The 8,503-nt window shown below is 33.5% G+C and overlaps 1 long non-coding RNA gene across 1 annotated transcript; it reads right to left on the reverse strand.

Annotated features, from left to right (window-relative positions):
• Window positions 1-207: 207 nt before the first annotated feature.
• On the reverse strand, window positions 208-594 carry LOC120151383. Its single transcript, XR_005518607.1, has 3 exons — window positions 563-594; window positions 378-466; window positions 208-305 (listed from the first exon to the last, which is right to left on the reverse strand). It is a non-coding gene; the product is annotated as an uncharacterized LOC120151383 (long non-coding RNA).
• Window positions 595-8,503: the final 7,909 nt, after the last annotated feature.

Raw genomic sequence — 8,503 nt, forward strand, 5'->3', positions numbered from 1 at the left:
ATTATTCTCAACTAATACCATCACATTTGTAAACTTACAATTAAGCCCTTAATTTCAAAAGAATTCCACCTTAAATCTTCACCAAATTTTCAATTTGGCCCCAAATCAATATTCTAACTTAAAATTCAACATTCAACAATTAATTTCCAACATTGAACACCCATAATTAAACAACCAAGATTAAGAAAACGAATACTGAATACTAATACCCACACTTTTCTTGAAACCAGTTGAGTAACAAACATTTTGATGAATCCCGACCCAGAAAACTCTCGCATCCAACCGGAGAATAAACATATGTGCTCCTGCACAACATCAAAAACGGAAGATAAATGTCATTTCGAAGCTGTCAGAAGGTTATTACTTCCCGTCTATACCTCGATAGCTCGCACAACATTGACATTTCCTTTCACCCTAGCAACATCCAGAGGCGTTTGATCATCATCATTCATAGCCAATGGATTTGCTGAAATTTGGAACCAGTCACTTATAAGACAACTCTACACAGTTCAAGTAGAAACTTGGTTTTCACACCGAATTAAAGAAATAGGTAAAGCACAACCTCCACGGGAAGTAATTTGACTGAATTTAGAAGTCCCCTCTTTGCTGCGTGGTGCAATGGAGTCCCACAAAGGTGACCTAAACACAGATTAAAATCCCAAAACTAAAATCAGTTCATAAAATTCATTTAACAAAGTCCCCAAAAGCTTAACTTAAACCAATATCATTAATGGCAAAGAGAAATTACCAGGTCAAAAAAGGGAAATTAAACTAAAAAAATTCCTTCAGATTCATACATTTCTGCTGTTGCTTCCCAGCTAATGAACATTCAGATTCATAATAAATAAAAACTAAACCAATAAAATCGAAACCTGGACGATAAGCGTTAACATTGGCGCCGAGTTCGATAAAAGTTTTGGCTACATCAATAAGCGATGGATTCAAACAAGCCAATATCAAGGTGATCAAACACGAGAGGAAAAAAGATTACTTATTTGATACCTCAAGGCTGGCGCCTTCACGGAAAAGAGATTTAATCCCTTCAACGTTACCGTAATTCACTTGATTGTATAGCATTTCATCTTTCGATTGTTGTTGCCCCATTCACAAACGCCTCTGTTTGGCCCAATGGAAAATTCGACGCGGATTTCATTTCCTTTGGTTTTCCCGGGAAAAACTGTTTCTCAGAAAATTGAAATGGAAATAAATCAGAAATTAGGATGGAGAAACTGGATTTTTTTATTTAAATAATCACATATATTTGGAGATTTGATTTCTTAACAGAGAATAATTTTGGGTAGTCAAGGAAATGATGATGATCTCAATCGATTCAAAACATAGTTATTGATAGATTTTCATATCAATTATTAATTTATAATCCATTAACACATAAAATACCTTTTGGCATATGCAATTTTTGAATCATTTGGATAATACATGTTTAAAAATTTCTTAATCACTTATATACATAATACTCAAACCCGAAATTTAAAAAAGTAATAATAATCTTTTAATCATTAAAATTATTTAGTTCAATAGGTAGAGAATTCAGTGTAAACGAGGATAGATAAAATCATTAATAAATATTATGTTAATATTAATTTTAACATCGACTATCATTTTATTATAATATGATTAAGTTTAAAACAGAGAATTGAGAAGAGGTATGTAAAGATAGAATTAAAATATATTATTTCAACCATTAGCTTTGAAATTCCAAAAACTTCAAATTTTTTTTTTGTAGTTTTAGTTTAGAATATTCAAAAATAATAAATTCAACCACAAAAGGTAACAGAGTTTTCCGTATGAAATGCAACTTTTAATCTAAAAATATATTGTGTCAACGTGAATGCATTACCAAAGCAGAGAGAGAAACAAGGATGGAATAGATGAGAGGTCAGCAATGGAGTGGACAAGTGGGGTTCATATACCATTTTCCCTATTTTCCCATATTTTTCCATATTTTCTTTAGCTTTTTCCATAAAAATTCCAAATCCATGTAGTTCCCACTTTTTCCTACAATCTAATTTGTTTCACTTTTTTTCTATTTCTTCAAAAAAAAATTCCAATTCTTTTGATCCATAAAAGGGGAAATTATGTTTTTTTCAGTTACAAAGCCCTCAGCCATGGCTATTGCCTTCTAGAATTTTAGGGCTGATTCAGCCCTCTGCTTCTTCTACTTCAGCCAGTTACATTTTCATGTTCAAGTTTTCATCTTTTTCTTTGATTGAACATGAATTGTTTGGATTTAAGCATCTGGGTGTGATTGGAATCCCTGAGTAATTTGCATTGGTGATCATATGATTTTAACACTCATTTTTCTCTCAACTTTTATTGTTGGTGGATTCAAAGAATGAAATGAATTTCTCTGTATTGATTGTTCATTGTGGTATTGGACCAAGTTTATTAAGTTCCAAGGATAATATGCATAATCATGACTACAATTGTTACAAGGACATATAATTTTAGACGAAAACATATTATTAATAGAAAATAAATGATCATCCATTCTATCTTTGCCTACATTAGAAGGGTGATCTACATGGTTGGCCAACCTTTTTTATCCCTTACCTATTGAACCACTGTAAACCCCCAACCTCCCTTGTTGTATATCAACAATAATCTTATGGTGATCCACTAATAGGGGTGTAAATGAATAGAACACTATTTGTATAACGTTTGTTTATTAAGCTAAATGAACAAGTATGAATAAAATTTTTATGTTCATTTAATAAACGAATGAGCACAAATGAATAAGCTCGTTTGAAAGCTTGTTTATTGAAATTTTTATAAGCTCTTTATTCTGTTCTCCTTTTCCTTTTATTTTTTTAGAATTTTAATATTGGAGAAGATAGGGACTAAATTGAACACATGATGAATGTTGGAGTTCAAACTGTGAACCCTAAGGAAATAAAGGACTAATGGCATAATTTCATCATTTTTAACATATAAATGACCATGACTATGTTTACAAACACTAAACAAACATAAACGAACATGTTCACGAACAATAAATAAACAATACAAATAAACAAACACGAACATGATAATAAAATTTTAAACGAACATGAACTCCTTAAAAAATAAACAAACAAACAAACTCAACATTATATTTAAACTTGATTCATTTACACCCCTATAAACTTCTGTTAATAATCTTAAGTTACTGATTGCCTTGTTTGTGAACATAATCGTATGTTATTGAAGATGTGTTTTGCTTGATGAAACATAATCGTATGTTTTCGGCTTCAATTAGAGGATATGCTATGAAGGATTGCCTCTTTTTTTTAAGCATAGTTGGGTGTATTTGAGCTATTATGCATTTAATGTTTTTTGTTGTTGTAGAACACAAGGCTTAAGAAGCTCAAACAATATGATACTTTTCCGGAAATTAACATAGAACTTTTGGTGGAATATTTCTTCGTCTAACAATTCTGATAACTTTATATGCAGTCGAGGTGAGTCCTAGCCATTTGTGTTAATAGTTTGTGAAATCAACACCTATGTTCAGTTCCCATCAATAAGTAGTTAATCATTATACATTGATGTTAACCATGGAAGTGTCATTGCTTTTGAAGGGCACTCTTTCTCAAACTTGTACCAAATAGGGTTAAATAGGTGAATTTGGATTGTTACCTCGAATTAGTCCACACGACATTACCCGTTGAGGTTGATTTTAGTTGAGCATGTTAATCCTGACTTGTTTGATAAGTATGGTTAGCTAGTCAATCTGTTTCAAACCTAACTTGTTTGATAAGTATGAGGATTGGCTCATGTTTAGTTCCTTTGGAAAATATGTTAGAACACCTTCTTCTTACTTTTTATTTTCCTTCATTTAGAAAAGAAATTCACAGTTTGAAAGAACTATGATATCTTTCCTTTTCCAGGAAAACGAGAAGTTACTATTCCGATACCAATGGATAAGTTGAAGTGTATAAATAATTGTAAAAGCCAAAGAATAGGAATAAAATAATTCTCTTGATAATTGTTATTGAATTTACGGGAGTATATGCCTACTTTTGTACAATTCAGGGAGTTAGTTTACTACTAGAACTATATTACCTTGTAGAGTCTTACTCTAATACAATATGCTAATTATTAATCTAGCAAAATCTATTCAATCGTACAACTAACACTCCCTCTCAAGTTGGGAGTAAATGTTGAAAAGACCTAGCTTGGACACGATTTCATCAAAAGTGGATTTTGGAAGCGCCTTGTGAGGATATTCGTCCACTTATGTTTGGTTGGGACATAGTTGAGTTTGACTGGTCCATTATTCATCTTTTCGAGATAAAATGTCTATCGATCACCACATATTTCATTCGATCATGATGAATTAGATTATTCGCTTGCTTTGAAGTTCAAAACAATCGTTTTCACATAAAACCAATTCAGTTAAAAGTCTTTATAGCCAAATTCCCTCACAAATGTCGTGTGTCATTGCTCTATATTCTGCTTCTGCAATACTCCTAGGACCACCACTTGCTTTTTACTTCTCCACATAAAAATATTTCCCCAAACAAATGAACAATAACCAGTTGTAGGTCTTTTATTTGGTAATTCTCCTGCCCAACTCGATTTGAAGAAGATTTTCACTGTTTTATCTTTCTTTTTCTGAAAATCAATTCATGTCATGGTGTCATTTTCAAGTATCTCAGAATTCGGATTACAGTCTCTAATTTTCTTATCTTGGGTCATTCATATATTGGCTCACAATACTTATCAATAAATCTATATCATATCAGGTGAGTGATAAGTAGATGAGCTTACCTACTAGCCTTTGGTATTGTTCTTTATTTACTGGGCTCCCAATTCTTTTCTTAAGTTAAGATTTGCCTCCATTGGTGTTTTGATAGGTTTGCATCCCTTCATTCTTGTTTCTAATAGTATATCAAGTGTAATTTCTTTGAGTTATCACTATTTATTCTTTCGACCTTGAAACCTCAATGCCTAAGAAATATCACAAATTTCCCAAGTCTTTTGTCTCAAATTCCCTTTTATAGTAGCTTCTTTAATCTTTATATCTCCACAGTGTCATCACCAGTTATATAATATCGTCAGCATAGACTATCAGAATAGCTCTCTTCTTGTTTGAAGTTGTTTCGACGAACAATGTATGATCAGATTGGCTTTGCTTGTATCCATCCTGAATGATTACCTTTGTGAATCTATTAAACCATGCTCTCAGAGATTGTTTGAGCCCATATAAAGACTTCAATAGTCAACATGCTTACCTTGAACCACTCTTCACACCTAATGGTTTTTGCATATACACTTCCTCTTCTAAGTTATCGTTTAAGAAGGTGTTCTTGATGTCTAATTGTTGAAGCACCCGGTCGTCATTGACTGCCAGAGACAATAGTACCCTCATAATGTTTAATTTTTCCACAGGAGCAAATGTTTCTTGGCACTAAGTAGTAGGTGCATAACTAAAACATACTGAATGATATCATTTTCTTTTAAAACATACTGAATGATACCATAAGTACTGAGGTAACTGATTTTCAAACATATAAAACATACTGAAAGATATCATAACTAAAACATAAATAACTTTTATACAAACATTTTACAAAATCGGAGCTCCGTGACACATAATTTAAACCAAAATAATACAAACACTGAGTTAATGAACTGAATACATGAGTAAGGTCATATGAATATATGCCCACTAAAGATACAATACATACTCTGTCGGAGATACTGAAAGTCCTGTTGCGACGGTGCTCCATGAACTGCCCAAGCTACTGACCTGCTAACAGAAAACATTCGAAGGTTGAGCTTACAAAGTTCAACGGTATAATAAAAAATCTAGAGCATCATAAGAATTTCATAAACAAAGGCATGTTGAAGACATGATACTAAGTAGTAGGTGCATACGTGACCTAGATCAAGTGTTATCTACTTAAGGCTTTACTGCTCTAACACTGAAGTAGGGATCTCACACTTTCCTTAATCCTCTGCTAAGGGCCTTGCCATGAGTACACCACTAAAGGGTCTCTAACCCTATTGACTAAACATGCTACACATTATCTAAATATGAACCTGACATACCGTGCATTATATAAATACAAACCTAACTAGTATCTAGTCTCACATAGCTTTAAGACACTACTTACTGAAAGGAACCCCAATGTCACATAGCATCGGCGTAATTCCCACAAACATACTGAATAATCTCCTTGTCCTCACATAGCCATCAAGTAGATCACTGAAGGGAACTTGATGTCACATAGCATTGTTATAATTATCACACAAATTGAAGCATTGACTCGGTCTCACAAAGCCTTCAAGCCAAGTTTTAACATATCTGAGACTATACATGCATGACTGACACAAACAGACATGGGATAGGTTTGGTGGTATGGATGGAGAAATTTTCGTGCATCTCAGAGCAACACCCTAGCCTACGTTGAATACGGAATAGCCTAGAGGTAGGAGCCATAATTTACGTGTATTAGAAGCTTACCTGACTGTACTAAACTGACATAACTACCCATGTATATCTAAGGCCCGCAGACCACATAACACTGACATCGCTAACCCAATCCTCAGAGTATTTGGGCCTCATACCCTAGTTAGCCCCTGAAGTGCCTCGCGCATTGGCAATGCCACAGTAGGGCAACTAAGGTAACCTAACATAGTTGGACTTACTAAGATGAAGTCAACACCACACTAGTTATTATCTCGCTTGTTCTCTCATCTAGAATGTTAAGCGAAGACTTATTATTTGAGGAACTGGCTAGCCCTATACCTGGCTCAGGTCCATTTCTGAGAACGGTACTCTATTTGATCTTATCGTACTTCCTTTTACACTTCTTGAATTGAAAAGGACGACTTACTTTTCCTGGGTTCATTAACATTCTCGAAGCTCATACTTTTTACGACCATTGAATTTGACATAATCATCGTACCATTTATCGGATGTCTTCTTTAACGATCCTCGGTCTCAACTATCCGTATACATCCTCGATTGAATATACTTTGACGTATTATGCTTAATATGGTTATTACTGATGTAACTTACTCTTGCGAGTGTTTTTAGGCATGCTTGGTCATCTATGTCCCTTAAGGACCAAGTCTCACTATTACGAATCATCCTTAGCTCTTATAGACCTTAAATGGGTCAAATCTGACATCCAAAGCGGGTAGTATCAATACTCTACTTGAAACATCGATATCCTAGGGTCAAGTATCGATACCCCTATAAGTATCGGTACACAAAATGTATTTGTTGTGAAATTAGGCCTCATATCGATACTGACACCCTGAGTATCGATACTGTATCCTCAAAATCCCTAATTTTTGCCCTAATTCTTCCAGTATCGATATTGTTCATCCCAGTATCGATACTTGAACCTGAAAGGCTTATTTTAGGCTCGAAAACACTTGAAAAACATTTTAAAGGCCATAGTTTGATTCTAAATCATGAACCAACATTATAGATACTTATCTAGGGTCTTAAGGTGTCATAAAACACATATTAAACATCAAATTTATGATTTATGGCATGAATCAAAAGTGAAATCATAAATGCTCTACTACACAAATCTTAGCAAGTTCTTGTGATTTATGAAATCTTAATACTTCAAAGGATTATAAATAAACTACATTGATTTTAGAAACCCAAAATGAACCTTCTTTAGCTAGCAATCACCCTCTCAAGGTTTGGATGATAAAAACCCTCTTTTGTTTTACAAAATAAAACCCAAAGTTTGAATCTTTAAAAATGATGTTACTAAGGGGTTTATTAGGATGAAAATGAAGTATAAAAGTTCTAAATTTTACCTTGCTAAGGAACTTGGAGAGAGAATGAATAAAGAAAAGAAAAGAAGAAGATGGAGAGGAATATGAGATACCCACGTCCAAAATGAAGTAAAACTCCAAATATTAGCTTAAATTCCACCAATGGTGTAATTACACTTTTGGTCTTTCTTATTTTATCTCTTTATTTAAAAAAATCCATTTTTTATGTCTAATTGGGCCCCAAAACCAACCCAATTAAGCCCAACAACTTAATTTTATAAAATTCACGAGGTCCACTTAGCTCTCGGGTAAGCCTGAAACTACTAGTCTAGAACTTGGGGTCTTACGTGCAAAATGTTTACTAAATTTCAAAAAGTGGAAATGTTTTAAAAGTTATGTGACATCTCTGACTCGTTTTCGAAGTCAAATACGGGAATAGGTTGTTACAAGATGCCTATTTTTTTGCTCGACTATCACATTTTGTTGAGGAGAGCTGACACACGAAGTGATATGACAATCCCTTTTTTCTGAAAGAAAGACCCCAAAGTATTAGCAAAATACTCACTAGCATCATTGTTAGAATGAAATATTTGGATTGAAATTTGAAATTGATTTTCAACCATCTTCTAGAAATTTTTACAGATTTCACTAGCATCAGATTTTGTTTTCATGAGGTGTGTCCTAGTGTTCGAGTATGATCATCGATAAAAAAATAAACCACCGAAATGTTTGTCCTAAGGTCTCCAAATGTCATTGT

This window comes from Hibiscus syriacus, unplaced genomic scaffold (assembly GCF_006381635.1).
Source record: "Hibiscus syriacus cultivar Baekdansim isolate YM2019G1 unplaced genomic scaffold, ASM638163v2 tig00002799_pilon, whole genome shotgun sequence".
Lineage (NCBI taxonomy): Eukaryota > Viridiplantae > Streptophyta > Magnoliopsida > Malvales > Malvaceae > Hibiscus > Hibiscus syriacus.